Here is a 20,644-nt window from a genome sequence, read left to right as displayed (position 1 = left end):
GACACGGCTGATCACATGGTAAAGAGTCTCCATTGGAGACTCTTTACCAAGATCGTAGTTGCCAGGTGTCAGACTGACACCCCGCAACAACGATCGCCGCGATGCGCACCCCCAGGGACGCGCAGCGGCTCAAAATCCTGATCACGTCATATGGCGTCCGGTCAGGATTTTGTAACCACTTTGCTGCCGTGTTTCTGTTATAGGGCGGGCGGCAAGTGGTTAAAGTCAAACTCTATCCAAACTTGTTAAAGTGACCCTGTCAAGAGTAGCATTAATCTAAAAGAAGATTCCCTGAAAAAAGGAGCTCTTATACTCACCTCTGTGGTGACCCTCGTCTTCTACTTCTACTCTTTTCTAGCACTGTAGCTCTGTCACTCTGTTTGGTATTTAACACTTCTGGAAACGCCTTAGCCCTTGTACACACGGTTGGACATTCCCGCGGAAAATGTCCGATCGGACCGTGCTGTCGGATAATCCGACCATGTGTGGGCTCCATTGGACTTTTTCCATCGGAATGTCTGGCCAACAAAGTTTGAGAACTGGATATAAAATTTTCCGACAACATGATCAGATCGGACTTTGTCTGATGGTTTGTAGAGAATTCCGATCGGACAAAGTGCCACGCATGCTCAGAACAAATTCCGAGACCAAAGCTATTGGCTACTAGCCTGAATGTAGCCCCGTCGTCACGTTCTGAACGATCGGATTTTCCGACAACTGTGTCCGACCGTGTGTATGCAAAACCAGTTTCGGACAAAATCCGTCTGAAAAAATCCAACGGATTTTGTGGTCGGAATGTCTGACCATGTGTACAAGGGTTAATACTTGTATTCCCTAATCCCTACCATGCAACATGGTTGTGTCCTCTGCCCTCTATCCAACAGCTGAGTCCTGCTGCAAAACACAGTGGGGTTTATTTACTAAAGGCAAATCCACTTCGCACTGCAAGTGCACTTGAAAGTGCACTTGAAAGTAAAGGCACTGTGGGGGACGTGCAAGGAAAATAAAAAACAGCATTTTAGCTTGCACATGATTGGATGATAAAATCAGCAGAGCTTCCACTTGTTTCAGATCTACCCCTTAGATTTAGAGCGACTGCACTTCCAAGCGCACTTTCAGGGCAGTTTCAAGTGCACTTGCAGTGCAAAGTGGATTTACCTTTCATAAATGACCCCCAGTGTGTGTCACAGGCACCCAATAGTACCAGAAGTGTTAAAGTGATTCTAAAGGTTATTATTTTTTAAACAAAAATAACAAACATGTTATACTAAGGGCCGGTTCACACTGCGACGCGAGGCGAGGCGACACGGCTCGCCTCGCCTCGCTCCCGCAAGTCGCCCCCATACAGTGCTATGGAACCGTTCTGAGAGGAGCGACTCGAGTCGCTCCGACTCAGAAAAAAGGTTCCTGTACTACTTCGGGGCGACTTCGGGGGCGACTTGCATTGACTTCTATGCAGAAGTCCTCTGCAAGTCGCCGCTGACCCCCCCTGCAAGTCGCGGCGAGGAAGTCGGAGACGCCTCGCCGCGGCTCGCAGTGTGAACCGGCCCTTACTTTGTGCAATTTTTATGTTTTTGTTTTGCACTGAGCCCCAACTCCTCCCCCCTGCTGAGTGCTCCCAATAACAAGCCTCTTGCTATGGGAGCACTCGAGCGGGCTGGCACCCAAGTCACGCTACTGTGAATGGACGTTGGACAGAGCATGGCTGTGACCTGCCCCCACTCTCTCCTTATTGGCTCACTGACTGTGATTGGCTCTTGCTGCTGTGTGAACCAAAGGAGTAAAAAATCTGGAGCACCTCAGCTCTCAGGCACATCACTGGATCAAGATTGGGCTCAGGTATGTATTTTTTTTTGGGGGGGGGGGCTGCACCCTGAAGGTTTTTTTTTACCATAGAATGCATTAAAGAGGAGGGCCGGTTTAAAAAAAAAATTAAAAAGCAGCTGCAAACACTGTAGCTGCTGACTTTTAATAAGCACACTTACCTGTCCAGGGCGCCCACGATGTCGGCCGCCCGAGGCTGACCCGTCCCTCGGCTCTCGGGTCCCAGTGCCGCCATTTTGGCTAAGGGAAACAGGCAGTGGAGCCTTGCGGCTTCACTGCCCGTCTCCTACTGCGCATGCTCGAGTCGCGCAATGCTTTGTGAATGGGGCGCGCTGTGTTCTTGGACACACAGTTCCCAGAACACAGCGCGACCCATTACCCAGAAGACGACGCACGGAGGAGAGAAGACAGAAGATCTCTGCAGAGAAGGAAGAGGCAGATTAGGACGATGTGCCTAGCAACAGGCATTTCTGGTAAGTTCAAAGATTGTTTTCTAATTTTTCATGTATTTTTTTTTTTAGGGTGGCCCTCCACTTTAAGGTAAGAAACCTTCTGACTTTAGAACCACTTTAAATGCCCAAGAGGCTGATAGAGGTTGCATTGGTGAAACAATGCAGCCTCCATCAGCTAGGAAACATCGGAGCTAGGAAACAAAGGCGACTGGAGTTGTATTTTTTTTTTTTTTCTTGCAGGGAACCTTTTTTTAGGATTGCTTGAAATACCATCTCCAGATATAATGTCTGTTTTTATTTTTGAGTGGAACATGGAAAAGTTAGAACCTCTATCTGTTTTTTTTTTTTTTTTGCTGTCTGTGTACCCATTAGAGAGAATTTCTTTCTTCTTTTCATCCCTGAAACATTGATATAAGAAATTAGGGGAACAGGGGTCAATGGGACAGGGAAGATTAGCCAACAATAAAAATCTCACAGAGGTCCAAAGTTTTTACCATGTTATTAATAAACAGTTTTTGCTGTCTCAGTGTGAAAACTGAGAAATCCCATCATCTAAACGGTGCAGAAAAAATCTACCCAGGTATTGCAGAAATAAAGACCTGACAAAGAAACTCACCAATCCCTATACTATCCAGAGTTAAAATAATAAGTTGCTGGATTTGAGTATTCATTTATTATTTGTTATTATTGTACGAGATTTATATAGCACTAACATTTTGTGTAACGCTTAACAAAATGAAGGCAGACATTACAGTTACATTACAATTTGGTACAAGAGGAATCAGAGGGCTGTGCTCATTAGAGCTTACAGTCTAGGTGGGAGGGTCAATTGATACAAAAGGTAATGGCTGTGGGCAGGGGTGGACTGACCATTAGGGCACTCGGGCACTGGCCGAGGGCCCCGTGGCCAGTAGGGGGCCCCATAAGCAGGGATAGTCACACTCTTTAAGAAAGTGTTCCGTTACAGCTCAACCCTGGAGTTTGTCAGTAGCAGTGTCATTGCTTCTAAAAACATATACTGCCCGGCGGTGTATGTATTTAGAAGTTTAGAGTCTTCTTTCTGTCTCACCCCTCAGTGTTCCCCTGCACACTCGCTCTGTGTTCTTCTCAGTCAGACACCCCCCTTCAGTGCTGTCCCAGAGGAGAGGCATAGCTGACTACTAACTGCACTCTATATATCTCTATATATACAGAGAGGGAGGTGAGTGAGTGAGGAAAGTTGTCCTGGAGGTAAGCTGCACACACTACAAAGTTTCATGTCAGGAGGAAACTTCTGTGGGAACATGTGAAGGGATAAGTAAGGTGACAAGGAGGGTTGAAATAGGTAACTGTGTGTGTTGGAGCCAGCAGAGAATGCTCTGGAGCAACTGCAACTTTGCAAAGTGCACAGTATTTTTCCCTTTAGTAAATCATCTCCATTGAGTGATTAGTTTATGTGTTGAGTTTAAACGTTTGGTTATACAGAGTTTAGATAACACAGGGTTAAAAAGAATGGTCATAAAACTTCACATTATCTGTACATACACAGAGTGATTGGGGGTTGCATATTACTATAAGAAGAGGCTGTTCTCTTTGAGCATTACCTTACCATTGTGTTATTTATTGTTTTATCTATTAGTAGATGAGTGCAGAAGTTTTTTGATTATAGACATCTTTATCTAAATATTTCTCCGCCCCTGCCTTCCCCCAGCTTGCATAACCCTCAGGCTACTTCATACATCCAGCTAACAGACATCACTTTAAGCTACTTCCTACCCCCCCCCCCCCCCCCCCAGCTGAGTAACATTATTGCTTGGTCATTTTTCATTCTCTACCTTTCCAACATTGCTCCCAGGTCACCCCACAGACACTGCCACTGAAATAAATCCCTCCACAACTGACTCACCCCCACCAACTGTCTCACACCCCCATCCGACTGGAGCTTGGGGGGGGGGGGGGCTGCACCTATTCCCACCAAGGGCATGGTGTGTGGATATAACTGAAAACGATCTTTTGTGGCTCTTACTACAGCATTAGAAAGATTGGTTCACTTATTTCCCTCACTGGGTGCACTAATCTGGATTTCTCTCACTGCCTGGACCCCAACCCCCCCCCCCCCCCCGCAGAGCTGTCCGCTTCCCTCCTTTCCTCTCCCAAAGGCATTTACCAGCCACTTCCTTTTCTAGGTGAACACAGTGAGTGATTGATACTGATCACGCACTGTATTCATTAATAACTGAGCATAGTAAACTATGTTTACTATGCTTCAGTTTATGAATGGGAAGCAGTCTCTGTCTCCTGTTCATTCATTTTCAGTGCAACTGAGGCTGCATAGAAAGGGACTGGAGGAATCTGTGTCCTCAGTACCTGTCTCTGTCTCAAAAGTGAGACTTCAAGGGGTCTGTTTAGACCCCTGATATCTCACCAAAGACCCCCCCCCCAACAGAGTTGTGAAAAAAAAATGTTTAAAACAATGTAAATGATTAAAATAAAAATGTTATTAAAAAAATGTAATATTGTAAAAAAAAAAAAAATGTTTACAAATTTGAGTGGTGTTAAACACTGTATTACCACTTGTACCTACAGGTAAGCCTATAATTAGGCTTACCTGTAGGTACTGTGAATATCCCCTAAACCTGCACTGTTTAGGAGATATTCAGAGTGCCAGCAGCTGGTGACATCATCAGCTCATACATAGCTTACAGTGCCGGATAGTGATGGCCGAATGGTTCGCCCGGCGGTCATTTTGCGGCGAATTTCGGCTGTTCGCGATTCACCCGATCGGCGGACTATTGCCGCCATTCGCCCGGCGGACTTCCGTGTTTTCTGTGTATAAGAACTTTGACCTATGATGACACATCCATCATGGGGTACAGGGCAGCCAATTGAGACATTACAGCACATGGACACTTGGACACTTGGACATTACCCCTAACTTATAAATAGACCTGATCCGGCGGCCATTTTACATTCTTTCTTCTGTCACTATAGGGAGAGGTTGCTGTATGGAGCAGGGAGAGATTGCAGTGACCCAAATCGCTAGCTATTTGGTACACAAAAGTTATTTTCAGGACTGGTATAGGTGTTAGGTGTAGTTCAGGATATAGGTTTGAGGCAGTGCTGTGCTAGTGATTGTTGCAGCAGCCTGAGTGTCTTTTGTCAGTTTAGAGAAAGAGACAGGACGGTGTGTGCTGCAGGGAGAGCCAGTTTAATCATTAGCTGTTACTATCAGGTCCACAAAAGTGCTATTCCAGTAACCAGTTATTGTTCCAGCAGCCTCTGTTTTGTCAGTTTATGTAGGGACAGGCAGGAAGCTGTGTGTGAGGCAGTGAGGGTCAGTTTAATCAGTAGCTGTTACTATATTAGGTCCACAAAGGTTCTTTTCAGGACTGGTATCAGTGGTATGGTAATAGGCTTGTACACGTATAATATTCTTTCTTCCAAATATAGAAAGAATATTATACTTGACTGCTGCCCTTCTGCTGCAGTCTTCTAATAAGTCACAACCTACTTGTTCCACAAAGGTCCTTATAAGGACTGGTAAGGTCTAGGGTGCTACAGTACATAGGGTTGACTGAGGTACAGTCTGCTATTCTACAAGGACTGGTATAGGTCCACAATACATAGGGTTGAGGTGCACTACTGCTGACCGCTGCCCTATACTGCAGCAGTCCTTCATTGGTATAGGGACTGACGTACAGTCTGCTAATCAGTCACATACAACCTACTTGTTCCACAAAGGTCCTTATAAGGACTGGTAAGGTATAGGGTACTACAGTACATAGGGTTGAGTGAGGTACAGTCTGCTATTCTGTAAGGACTGGTATAGGTCCACAATACATAGGGTTGAGGTGCACTACTGCTGACCGCTGCCCTATACTGCAGCAGTCCTTCATCAGTATAGGGACTGACGTACAGTCTGCTAATCAGTCACACACAACCTATTTGTTCCACAAAGGTCCTTATAAGGACTGTAAGGTATAGGGTACTACAGTACATAGGGTTGAGTGAGGTACAGTCTGCTATTCTGTAAGGACTGGTATAGGTCCACAATACATAGGGTTGAGGTGCACTACTGCTGACCGCTGCCCTATACTGCAGCAGTCCTTCATCAGTATAGGGACTGACGTACAGTCTGCTAATCAGTCACAACCTACTTGTTCCTGAAAGGTCCTTATAAGGACTGGTAAGGTATAGGGTACTACAGTACATAGGGTCGAGTGAGGTACAGTCTGCTATTCTATAAGGACTGGTATAGGTCCACAATACATAGGGTTGAGGTGCACTACTGCTGGCCGCTGCCATATACTGCAGCAGTCCTTTATCAGTATAGGGACTGACGTACAGTCTGCTAATCAGTCACAACCTACTTGTTCCACAAAGGTCCTTATAAGGACTGGTAAGGTATAGGGTACTACAGTACATAGGGTTGAGTGAGGTACAGTCTGCTATTCTATAAGGACTGGTATAGGTCCACAATACATAGGGTTGAGGTGCACTACTGTTGACCGCTGCCCTATACTGCAGCAGTCCTTTATCAGTATAGGGACTTACGTACAGTCTGCTAATCAGTCACAACCTACTTGTTCCACAAAGGTCCTTATAAGGACTGGTAAGGTATAGGGTACTACAGTACATAAGGTTGAATGAGGTACAGTCTGCCATTCTATAAGGACTGGTATAGGTCCACAATACATAGGGTTGAGGTGCACTACTGCTGACCACTGCCCTATACTGCAGCAGTCCTTCATCAGTATAGGGACTGAGAGTTTTGTCACAGGGTCATTTAAAAAATGACAGGCAGAGGAAGAGGCAGGCCCTTCCGCAGGGGAGGTAGGGGTAGGGCAGGAGCAACAGGCTTGAGCCAAAGTGGGAAGTCGCAGAAGGTGCGTTCAATTACTTTAAAGGACGCACCAGACTTGGTTGAGTGGCTCACTCAGCCTTACTCTTCTGCACCCTCCTCATCCTCTCGATCTGCACCCTCTTCTTCACTCTCTGCTATGTGCATCCCCAAAGACACTACCACCAACAACACCACCACCAAATACCTTCCGCTTGAGTCACAGGAATTATTTTCCGATCCATATCAAGACATTTCTGATGTGCAGCCACTCTTGGTATTCGATCAGGAAGAGGAGGTAGCAACAACCGCTACTCAGCAGTCTGACGACAGTACCCAGATCAGCCCAAGGAGGAGGTTGGTCCCCGGTGTTGCTGCCTACTCTGAGATCTCTACTTATAGCGGTGGGGAAGGTGACGTCGATGATGACGTGTCTAGTGATGTCACGTGGGTGCCCACAAGAGAGGAAGAGGAGGGTAGTTCAGAGGGAGATATGGACCAGCAGATAGGAAGGAGAAGCAGGAATAACTTACATTGCACAGGAGGGACAAAGCAGACTGCAAATGTATCAGGAGCGAGTCATCGACCATGTACGGTCAAATCTGGCACTCCCAGGACACCGGCACATGGCTCCGCAGTATGGGCTTTTTTTAACGTGTCCGCTGCTGACAATAGCGTTGCCATCTGCAATCTTTGCAGTCAACGCATTAGTCGCGGTAAGCCCAACACTCACCTAGGGACGACCGCCTTAAGAAGGCACATGAGCAGCCATCACCGAGCCCAGTGGGAGCAAAGGAACACACAAAGCCACGCTCCAGGCTCTCACCATCCAGCCTCGTCTTCTACTTCTCCTTCTCCTCTCTCCTCACAATTGTCCTCCACTCCACCTTCCATCACGCCAAGCTCACGTTTTTCTGCAAAAAGGCAGGCTTCCGTGGGCCTAATGTTCGAGCATAAAAAAATGATGACGCCGGATAACCCTCTTGCCCAACGGTTGACGGCTGGCTTGTCAGAACTCATAGCCCGCCAACTACTGCCATATAAACTGGTGGACTCGGAGGCCTTTCGTAAATTTTTGGCCATTGGAACACCACAATGGAAGGTCCCAGGAAGGAAGTATTTCTCACAGAAGGGCATCCCAGAGCTATATGGCCATGTTCAGCGACAAGTGAATGTATCTCTGGCACACAGTGTCGGTGCCATAATACATATGACCACAGACACGTGGTCTAGCAAACACGGGCAGGGAAGGTATATAAATTTTACTGCCCACTGGGTGAACCTTCTGACGGCCGTCAAGCATGTAACCTGTGGCACCCATGTAGATTTGGTTTTACTGCCACGGATTGCATGCAGGCCTGGCTCTTCTTGTCCTCCTCCTCCTCCTACTCTATCCTCCTCCCTCTCCTCCTCGGCTGACTCCTCCTTTTCCGCTGCTAGCGTCTCTTCCGCTGCGCCGCCCAAGCTCCCCAGAACCTATTCGACATGCCAGGTGAGACGTTGCCATGCCGTGCTGCGTCTGTTGTGCCTGGAAACCAAGAACCACACTGGCCCGGCACTCCTTTCAGCTTTGCGTTCACAGGCAGATCAGTGGCTAACACCGCTCAATTTGACAGTTGGTAAAGTGGTGTGTGACAACGGTGCCAATCTGCTTAGCGCATTGAAACAGGGCAAAATCATGCACGTTCCATGCATGGCACACGTCTTAATCGTGCACCGATTCGTTGTCAAATACCCTGGGGTCCAGGACATCTTGCGGCAGGCAAGGAAAATCTCGGCCCATTTCAGAAGATCTTACACGGCCATGGCTCGCCTTGCTGACATTCAGCGGCGACACAATCTGCCGGTCAGACGTCTTATTTGCGATTGCCCGACGCGATGGAACTCAACCTTCTATATGTTTTATAGGCTGCTCCAGCAGAAACGTGCAGTTAACATCTACCTGTATAAACTCTGTGGCAGAACAGGTTCTGGGGAGCTGTTTTTTTTTCACCGCACCAGTGGCTGCTCATGCGCGACGCATGCAGACTTCTGCGGCCATTTGAGGAGATCACCAAACTGGTCAGTTGCAGCCATTGCGCCATCAGTGACATGGTACCTTATGCCTTCTTTATGGAGCGTGCATTGCGTTGTGTCATTGATCAAGCTGTGGAGGAGCAGGAGCGGGAAGATGAGGAAGTCGCAATGCTGGATGAATTCCCAGGGGGGGCTACTCTATCTGAGACAAGTCAACAACAGGAGTCTGAAGAGGAGTCAGAGGAGGATGGTTCCGGGGCGGATGAGGAGGAGCAAGAAGAGCATGCTTTAAACCTTTCTGGGACCCCTGTTGTTGTGCGTGGATGGGGAGAGGAGAATGAAGAGGACGACATTATCCTCGATGATGAGCAGGAGCCAGGCCACCACACCGCTTCCAGTTTAGTGCAAATGGGGGCCTTCATGCTCCAGTGTTTTAATAGGGACCCCCGTATAAAAAGCATAAGGGTCAAGGACCAGTACTGGGTGGCAACGTACTTAGACCCCCGGTACAAACACAAAATGGCAGAAATGCTACCGCCGTCACAGAGGGCTGTCAGAATGGAGCACTTCCAGGCCTTGCTTCGAGAAATGCTGCATTCTGCTTTTGCGTGCGCTGGCAGAGGAGCAATTCCCACTCCCAGAGAAGGAGTTGCGGGTACCAATCCAACAGCGCCTGCAAGAAGAGGCCGGTTTGAAGATGTGTTGGTGACTTCGGATATGAGGTCATTCTTTCAGCCGACCCATCGACAGGTGTCATCCGGATCCAGCATCAGGGAATGCCTAGACCGTCAGGTGTCCGACTACATCGGGTTAACGGCCGATGTGGACGCTCTGAGGAGTGATGAACCCCTGGACTACTGGGTGGACAGGCTTGACCTCTGGCCAGAGCTTGCCCAATTTTCAATCGAACTGTTGGCTTGCCCCTCATCCAGTGTCCTGTCCGAAAGGACGTTCAGCGCAGCAGGGGGGGTCGTGACCGATAAGCGTACTCGCCTAGCTCCCGACAGTGTTAACTACCTCACATTTCTAAAAATGAATGAGGCATGGATCTCAGAGCAATTCAGCACATGTGACCAGTAGACCATGTACATGTCTATAAATTTAAATCGAGCACATAGACCTTCTTTCTTCATTTGGCTCACTTCCTTGTCCAAAAAAAGCACACCGTACTATATGCCCGTACCCTCCTCTTTGAAGAGGTTGAGCGGTGTCATATTTCTACTGGGGCTGCTTATTATGAGGGGCTCCCACCATCCCTGTGCTGTGCTGACTTCCTCCTGGGGCTGCTTATTATGAGGGGCTCCCACCATCCCTGTGCTGTGCTGACTTCCTCCTGGGGCTGTACCTCTGCTGTGCATATTATGAGGGGCTCCCACCATCCCTGTGCTATGCTTATTATGAGGGGCTCCCACCATCCCTGTGCTGTGCTGAATTCCTCCTGGGGCTGCTAATTATGAGGGGCTCCCACCATCCCTGTGCTGTGCTGACTTCCTCCTGGGGCTGCTTATTATGAGGGGCTCCCACCATCCCTGTGCTGTGCTGACTTCCTCCTGGGGCTGCTTATTATGAGGGGCTCCCACCATCCCTGTGCTATGCTGACATCCTCCTGGGGCTGCTTATTATGAGGGGATCCCACCATCCCTGTGCTATGCTGACATCCTCCTGGGGCTGCTTATTATGAGGGGCTCCCACCATCCCTGTGCTGTGCTGACTTCCTCCTGGGGCTGTACCTCTGATGTGCATATTATGAGGGGCTCCCACCATCCCTGTGCTATGCTCATTATGAGGGTCTCCCACCATCCCTGTGCTATGCTCATTATGAGGGGCTCCCACCATCCCTGTGCTATGCTCATTATGAGGGGCTCCCACCATCCTTGTGCTATGCCGACTTCCTCCTGGGGCTGCTTACGGTGCAGGTGTCAGTGCTGTATATCACGGTGCTGATGTCAGTACTCTCTATCACGGTACTGCTGTCAGTGCTGTATATCACGGTGCTGTTGTCAGATCACTCTATCACGGTGCAGGTGCCATTGCTGTATGTCACGCTGCTGATGTCAGTGCTCTCTATCACGGTGCTGCTGTCAGTGCTGTATATCACGGTGCTGCTGTTAGTGCTTTATGTCACGCTGCTGATGTCAGTGCTCTCTATCACGGTGCTGCTGTCAGTGCTGTATATCACGGTGCTGGTGTTAGTGCTTTATGTCACGCTGCTGATGTCAGTGCTCTCTATCACGGTGCTGCTGTCAGATGACTCTATCACAGTGCAGGTGTCATTGCTGTATGTCACGCTGCTGGTGATCATCTCCTGCACCCTCTTCTTTGCCTACCCTGGTCCCTGACCTACCCTGGTCCCTGACCCGGACGTTCGCGGCGGGCCCCATTGACTTCAATTGGAGGTGAACTTTGCAAACCTACAGGTCAAATTTGCAGCCACAAAATAATTAATAGCTGTGCAAACATAGTCCCACCACATGGCCAATGACATAACACATGTATGAGGTGAATCTGGGATCGACAACTACAAGCATTCTTTTTTATATGGGAAATTGTTGTGACAATTCAGGACTGTGGAGCGCATGAAGGCAATGGAGGAGAGGGAAGGTCAGGGACCAGGGTAGGCAAAGAAGAGGGTACAGGAGATGATCACCAGCAGCGTGACATACAGCAATGACACCTGCACCGTGATAGAGTCATCTGACACCAGCACCGTGATAGAGAGCACTGACATCAGCAGCATGACATAAAGCACTAACACCAGCACCGTGATATACAGCACTGACAGCAGCACCGTGATAGAGAGCACTGACATCAGCAGCGTGACATAAAGCACTAACACCAGCACCGTGATATACAGCACTGACAGCAGCACCGTGATAGAGAGAACTGACATCAGCAGCGTGACATACAGCAATGACACCTGCACCGTGATAGAGTCATCTGACACCAGCACCGTGATAGAGAGCACTGACAGCAGTGTGACATACAGCAATGACACCTGCACCGTGATAGAGTCATCTGACAACAGCACCGTGATAGAGAGCACTGACATCAGCAGCATGACATAAAGCACTAACACCAGCACCGTGATATACAGCACTGACAGCAGCACCGTGATAGAGAGTACTGACATCAGCACCGTGATATACAGCACTGACACCTGCACCGTAAGCAGCCCCAGGAGGAAGTCGGCATAGCACAGGGATGGTGGGAGCCCCTCATAATGAGCATAGCACAGGGATGGTGGGAGCCCCTCATAATGAGCATAGCACAGGGATGGTGGGAGCCCCTCATAATAAGCAGCCCCAGGAGGATGTCAGCATAGCACAAGGATGGTGGGAGCCCCTCATAATAAGCAGCCCCAGGAGGAAGTCAGCACAGCACAGGGATGGTGGGAGCCCCTCATAATGAGCATAGCACAGGGATGGTGGGAGCACCTCAAAATATGCACAGCAGAGGTACAGCCCCAGGAGGATGTCAGCACAGCACAGGGATGGTGGGAGTCCCTCATAATAAGCAGCCCCAGTAGAAATATAACACTGCTCAACCTCTTCAAAGAGGAGGGTACGGGCATATAGTACGGTGTGCTTTTTTTGGACAAGGAAGTGAGCCAAATGAAGAAAGAAGGTCTCTGTGCTCGATTAAAAAAATTGTTTATAGACATATACATGGTCTACTGGTCACATGTGTTGAATTCCTCCGAGATCCATGCCTCATTCATTTTTAGAAATGTGAGGTAGTTAACACTGTCGTGAGCTAGGCGAGTACGCTTATCGGTCACGATCCCCCCTGCTGCGCTGAACGTCCTTTCGGACAGGACACTGGTTGAGGGGCAAGCCAACAGTTCGATTGCAATTTGGGCAAGCTCTGGCCACAGGTCAAGCCTGCCCACCCAGTAGTCCAGGGGTTCATCGCTCCTCAGAGCGTCCACATCGGCCGTTAACCCGATGTAGTCGGACACCTAACGGTCTAGGTGTTCCCTGATGCTGGATCCGGATGACACCTGTCGATGGGTCGGCTGAAAGAATGACCTCATATCCGAAGTCACCAACACATCTTCAAACCGGCCTCTTCTTGCAGGCGCAGTTGGATTGGTACCCGCAACTCATTCTCTGGGAGTGGGAATTGCTCCTCTGCCAGCGCACGCAAAAGCAGAATGCAGCATTTCTCGAAGCAAGGCCTGAAAGTGCTCCATTCTGCCAGCCCTCTGTGACAGCGGTAACATTTCCGCCATTTTGTGTTTGTACCGGGGGTCTAAGTACGTTGCCACCCAGTACTGGTCCTTGACCCTTATGCTTTTTATACGGGGCTCCCTATTAAAACACTGGGGCATGAAGGCCCCCATTTACACTAAACTGGAAGCGGTGTGGTGGCCTGGCTCCTGCTCATCATCCAGGATAATGTCGTCCTCTTCATTCTTCTCTCCCCATCCACGCACAACAACAGGGGTCCCAGAAAGGTTTAAAGCATGCTCTTCTTGCTCCTCCTCATCCGCCCCGGCACCATCCTCCTCTGACTCCTCTTCAGACTCCTGTTGTTGACTTGTCTCAGATAGAGTAGCCCCCCCTGGGAATTCATCCAGGATTGCGACTTCCTCATCTTCCCGCTCCTGCTCCTCCACAGCTTGATCAATGACACAACGCAATGCACGCTCCATAAAGAAGGCATAAGGTACCATGTCACTGATGGCGCCATGGCTGCGACTGACCAGTTTGGTGATCTCCTCAAATGGCCGCAGAAGTCTGCATGCGTCGCGCATGAGCAGCCACTGGCGTGGTGAAAAAAAACCCAGCTCCCCAGAACCTGTTCTGCCGCAGAGTTCATACAGGTAGACGTTAACTGCACGTTTCTGCTGGAGCAGCCTATCAAGCATATAGAAGGCTGAGTTCCATCGCGTCGGGCAATCGCAAATAAGACGTCTGACCGGCAGATTGTGTCGCCGCTGAATGTCAGCAAGGCGAGCCATGGCCGTGTAAGATCTTCTGAAATGGGCCGAGATTTTCCTTGCCTGCCACAAGATGTCCTGGACCCCAGGGTATTTGACAACGAATCGCTGCATGACCAAGTTTAAGACGTGTGCCATGCATGGCACGTGCGTGATTTTGCCCTGTTTCAATGCGCTAAGCAGATTGGCACCGTTGTCACACACCACTTTACCAACTGTCAAATTGAGCGGTGTTAGCCACTGATCTGCCTGTGAACGCAAAGCTGAAAGGAGTGCCGGGCCAGTGTGGTTCTTGGCTTCCAGGCACAACAGACGCAGCACGGCATGGCAACGTCTCACCTGGCATGTCGAATAGGTTCTGGGGAGCTTGGGCGGCGCAGCGGAAGAGACGCTAGCAGCGGAAAAGGAGGAGTCAGCCGAGGAGGAGAGGGAGGAGGATAGAGTAGGAGGAGGAGGAGGAGAAGAAGAGTCAGGCCTGCATGCAATCCGTGGCGGTAAAACCAAATCTGCACGGGTGCCACGGGTTACATGCTTGACGGCTGTGAGAAGGTTCACTCAGTGGGCAGTAAAAGTGATATACCTTCCCTGCCCGTGTTTGCTAGACCACGTGTCTGTGGTCATATGTATCTTGGCACCGACACTGTGTGCCAGAGATAAATTCACTTGCCGCTGAACATTGCCATATAGCTCTGGGCTGCCCTTCTCTGAGAAATGCTTCCTTCCTGGGACCTTCCATTGTGGTGTTCCAATGGCCAAAAATTTGCGAAAGGCCTCCGAGTCCACCAGTTTATATGGCAGTAGTTGGCGGGCTATGAGTTCTGACAAGCCGTCAACCGTTGGGCAAGAGGGTTATCTGGCGTCATCATTTTTTTACGCTCGAACATTAGTCCCACGGAAGCCTGCCTTTTTGCAGAAAAACGTGAGCTTGGTGTGATGGAAGGTGGAGTGGAGGACAATACATGGACTGGAGGACTGATACATTTGCAGTCTGCTTTGTCCTTCCTGTGCAATGTAAGTTATTCCTGCTTCTCCTTCCTATCTGCTGGTCCATATCTCCCTCTGAACTACCCTCCTCTTCCTCTCTTGTGGGCACCCACGTGACATCACTAGACACGTCATCATCGACGTCACCTTCCCCACCGCTATAAGTAGAGATCTCGGAGTAGGCAGCAACACCGGGGACTAACCTCCTCCTTGGGCTGATCTGGGTACTGTCGTCAGACTGCTGAGTAGCGGTTGTTGCTACCTCCTCTTCCTGATCCAATACCAAGAGTGGCTGTGCATCAGAAATGTCTTGATATGGATCGGAAAATAGTTCCTGTGACTCAAGCGGAAGGTATGTGCTGGTGGTGGTGTTGTTGGTGGTAGTGTCTTTGGGGGTGCACATAGCAGAGAGTGAAGAAGAGGGTGCAGATCGAGAGGATGAGGAGGGTGCAGAAGAGTAAGGCTGAGTGAGCCACTCAACCAAGTCTGGTGCGTCCTTGAAAGTAATTGAACGCACCTTCTGCAACTTCCTACTTTGGCTCAAGCCTGTTGCTCCTGCCCTACCCCTACCACCCCTGCGGAAGGGCCTGCCTCTTCCTCTGCCTGTCATTTTTTAAATGACCCTGTGACAAAACTCTCAGTCCCTATACTGATGAAGGACTGCTGCAGTATAGGGCAGCGGTCATCAGTAGTGCACCTCAACCCTATGTATTGTGGACCTATACCAGTCCTTATAGAATAGCAGACTGTACCTCACTCAACCCTATGTACTGTAGTACCCTATACCTTACCAGTCCTTATAAGGACCTTTGTGGAACAAGTAGGTTGTGTGTGACTGATTAGCAGACTGTACGTCAGTCCCTATACCGATGAAGGACTGCTGCAGTATAGGGCAGCGGTCAGCAGTAGTGCACCTCAACCCTATGTATTGTGGACCTATACCAGTCCTTATAGAATAGCAGACTGTACCTCACTCAACCCTATGTACTGTAGTACCCTATACCTTACCAGTCCTTATAAGGACCTTTGTGGAACAAGTAGGTTGTGTGTGACTGATTAGCAGACTGTATGTCAGTCCCTATACTGATGAAGGACTGCTGCAGTATAGGGCAGCGGTCAGCAGTAGTGCACCTCAACCCTATGTATTGTGGATCTATACCAGTCCTTATAGAATAGCAGACTGTACCTCACTCAACCCTATGTACTGTAGTACCCTATACCTTACCAGTCCTTATAAGGACCTTTGTGGAACAAGTAGGTTGTGTGTGACTGATTAGCAGACTGTACGTCAGTCCCTATACCGATGGACTGCTGCAGTATAGGGCAGCGGTCAGCAGTAGTGCACCTCAACCCTATGTATTGTGGACCTATACCAGTCCTTATAGAATAGTAGACTGTACCTCACTCAACCCTATGTACTGTAGTACCCTATACCTTACCAGTCCTTATAAGGACCTTTGTGGAACAAGCAGGTTGTGTGTGACTGATTAGCAGACTGTACGTCAATCCCTATACCGATGAAGGACTGCTGCAGTATAGGGCAGCGGTCAGCAGTAGTGCACCTCAACCCTATGTATTGTGGACCTATACCAGTCCTCATAGAATAGCAGACTGTACCTCACTCAACCCTATGTACTATAGCACCCTACACCAGGTTATTACCAGTCCTTATAAGGACCTTTGTGGAACAAGTAGGTTGTGAATGATTAGCAGACTGCAGCAGAAGGGCAGCAGTCAAGTATAATATTCTTTCTATATTTGGAAGAAAGAATATTATACGTGTACAAGCCTATTACCATACCACTGATACCAGTCCTGAAAAGAACCTTTGTTGACCTAATATAGTAACAGCTACTGATTAAACTGACCCTCACTGCCTCACACACTGCTTCCTGCCTGTCCCTATATAAACTGACAAAACAGAGGCTACTGTAACAATAACTGGAATAGCACTTTTGTGGACCTGATAGTAACAGCTAGTGACTAAACTGACTGTACCTACAGCAGACACACCGTCCTGTCCCTTTCACTAAACTGACAAAAGACACTCAGGCTGCTGCAACAATCAGTAGCACAGCAAACCTATATCCTGAACTACACCTAACACCTATACCAGTCCTGAAAATAACTTTTGTGTACCAAATAGCTAGCGATTTGGGTTACTGCAATCTCTCCCTGATCCACACAGCAACCTCTCCCTATAGTGACAGAAGAAAGAATGTAAAATGGCCGCCGGATCGGGTCTATTTATAAGTTAGGGGGAATGTCCAAGTGTCCATGTGCTGTAATGTCTCAATTGGCTGTCCTGTACCCCATGATGGATGTGTCATCATAGGTCAAAGTTCTTTTACACATAAAACACGGAAGTCCGCCGGGCGAACGGCGCCAATAGTCTGCCGATCAGGCGGACCGCGAACAGCCGAAATTCGCAGCGAAACGACCGCCGGGCGAACGGTTCGGCCATCCCTAGTAGTGGGTGTAGGATTATATGGGCATAGGTTCTGTGAAGTCATACTTACTTATCAACCCTAGCTGCAAAGATCTTTTTCCTTGAACTTGTTCTAGTAATGTCTTACATGTTTTATGTCCACTCTGGTTTCATTTTAAGCTCTTGGATGCCTAAAATCCTGAGTCACATTGGAATGCAAATATTGACTAGGCTTCTCAGTTTCACCATCTCCCATTACCCAGACACTTTGTGCATATACACTTGCTTCCTTTAAGTAGCAGGCACAGCGTTTATCTTTGGTTGATAGATTTAGATTGGTTGGACCTGGTCTATGTAGGCTGAATTCTTTACTTGAACTACTGAATGTATGTACTGTAGTCCTTTGCCATACCAGTGAGCACCTCATGGAGTCTTTCCGGGGAAGAGAAGCAATTAGATTGTGAACACATGATCAGATTATCACTTATGTAATTGTTTACATTGAATTTACATAGAGTCATGTGGTTTGCTGTTTTTATTTGCTACTGTGATGGGTGGCTTTACCTGTAAAAGCTAAGGTTCAAAGGGGGCAGGTTCATTTTACCAGCTGAAAAGCATGATCAATATTTTTATACCAGTTTAGTCACAACCAAATTGAAAATAAAGTGCTGTTCTAAACAAAGTAATAATGATGCAACGGAGTTTGGCATCAGAAGAAGTCCCGTCAACCTGCCCTGGGATTCCTCTGTACCCCTTTATGTGAGATCTGACATCTTTGGGTGGCTTTGAATTTGATCTACTCTCAAGTTGTGTGTCCTACAGTGCACAAGGGAGCGTCTATTCATGAGAATTATGACCTTTCTATTAATTTAGGAGGTCATGAAACTCTGGTAAGCCTCCATCAAGGATGAGCCGAACACCCTCTGGTTCGGTGCGTACCAGAACTTGCAAACTCCATTAAGGATGAGCCGAACACCCCCCCTCCCCGCTTTGGTTTGCACCAGAACTTGCGAACAGGCAAAAAATTCAGACAAGCACGCGAACACTGTTAAAGTTTATGGGACACAAAAATTAAAACTCAAAAGTGCTAATTTTAAAGGCTTATATGCAAGTTATTGTCATAAAAAGTGTTTGGGGACCCGGGTCCTACCCCAGGGGATATGTATCAATGCAACAAAAAGTTTTTAAAAAGGACGTTTGTTCGGGATAGGGATGAGCTTCGAGTTCGAGTCGAACTCATGTTCTACTCGAACATTGCCTGTTCGCCTGTTCAGCGAACAGTGAACAATTTGGGCTGTTCGCAGCAAATTCGAAAAGCCGGAACACCCTATACAAGTCTATGGGAGAAATCTAAAGTGCTCATTTTAAAGGGTAATATGCAGGTTACTGTACTAAAAAGTGTTAGGGGACCTGGGTTCTGCCCCAGGGGACATGGATCAATGCAAAAAAAAGTTTTAAAAACGGCCGTTTTTTCAGGAGCAGTGATTTTAATAATGATTAAAGTGAAACAATAAAAGTGTAATATTCCTTTAAATTTCGTAGCTGGGGGGTATCTATAGTATGCCTGTGAAGGGGCGCATGTTTCTGGTGCTTAGAACTGTCCCTGCACAAAGTGTCATTTGTGCAGGAAAAAAAGTCTTTTAAAATCACTTGCGGCTAAATTGTCGGGTCTCCGTAATACAGAGAACACTCAATGAGTGTTCTCTGTATTAGCCGACAATTCATTCATTCATTGATTAAAAAAAAAAAAAAAAAAGCGTGGGGGTTCCCCTAAATTCAATTACCAGGCCCTTCAGGTCTGACATGGATATTAAGGGGAACCCCGTGTCAAATAAAAAAAAAATTGACGTGGGGGTCCCCCCAAATATCCATACCAGACCTTTCAGGTCTGATATGGATATTAAGGGGAACCCCGCATCAAATTTAAAACAAAAATTGACATGGGGGTCCCCCTAAAAATCCATATCAGACCCTTTATCCGAGCACGCAACCTGGCAGGCCGCAGGAAAAGAGGGGGGGACGAGAGAGCGGCCCCCCCTCCCTCCTGAACCGTACCAGGCCACATACCCTCAACATTGGGAGGATGCTTTGGGTATGTGGCCTGGTACGGTTCAGGAGGGAGGGGGGGCCGCTCTCTCGTCCCCATGTTGATAAGGACAAGGGCCTCATCCTCACAACCCTGGCCGTTGGTTGTGAGGGTCTGCGGGCGGGGGGCTTATCAGAATCTGGAAGCCCCCTTGAACAAGGGGACCCCCAGATCCCGGCCCCCCCCCTGTTTGAAATGGTAAGGGGGTACAAAAGTACCCCTACCATTTCACAAAGAAAGTGTCAAAATGGTTAAATAAGACAAACACACTTTTGAAAAATTCCTTTATTAAAAATGAAAAAAATAAAAAAAAGATTCCAGCGGTGCTAATCCACTCTTGCTATCCAGCGACGGATCTCCGGGGTCCAGCGATGGATGATCATATCCAGCGACGGGGGATCTCTCAGTCCAGCGCTGTCCATACATCCTTCTTCTGTCTCCACTCCGGAGACAATGCAGAGAGCCCAGCGCTGACGTTTCTTATATTAGGAGGACCCCGGAGATCCGTCGCTGGATAGCAAGAGTGGATTAGCACCGCTGGAATCTTTTTTTTATTTTTTTCATTTTTAATAAAGGAATTTTTCAAAAGTGTGTTTGTCTTATTTAACCATTTTGACACTTTCTTTGTGAAATGGTAGGGGTACTTTTGTACCCCCTTACCATTTCAAACAGGGGGGGCCGGGATCTGGGGGTCCCCTTGTTAAAGGGGGCTTCCAGATTCTGATAAGCCCCCCGCCCGCAGACCCTCACAACCAACGGCCAGGGTTGTGAGGATGAGGCCCTTGTCCTTATCAACATGGGGACAAGGTGCTTTGAGGGGTCACAGACCCCCAAAGCATCCTCCCAATGTTGAGGGTATGTGGCCTGGTACGGTTCAGGAGGGAGGGGGGCCGCTCTCTCGTCCCCCTCTCTTTTCCTGCGGCCTGCCAGGTTGCGTGCTCGGATAAAGGGTCTGATATGGATTTTTAGGGGGACCCCCACGTCAATTTTTTTTTTAAATTTGATGCGGGGTTCCCCTTAATATCCATATCAGACCTGAAGGGTCTGGTATGGATATTTGGGGGGACTCCCACGTCAATTTTTTTTTTAATTT

The sequence above is a fragment of the Lithobates pipiens genome, unplaced genomic scaffold, assembly GCF_037356315.1.
Source record: "Lithobates pipiens isolate NorthernLeopardFrog02 unplaced genomic scaffold, aLitPip1_a1.2 Scaffold_18, whole genome shotgun sequence".
In the NCBI taxonomy this organism is placed as follows: Eukaryota; Metazoa; Chordata; class Amphibia; order Anura; family Ranidae; genus Lithobates; species Lithobates pipiens.
The sequence above is the reverse complement of the archived record's forward strand: the minus strand, read 5'-3'. Positions refer to the sequence as shown.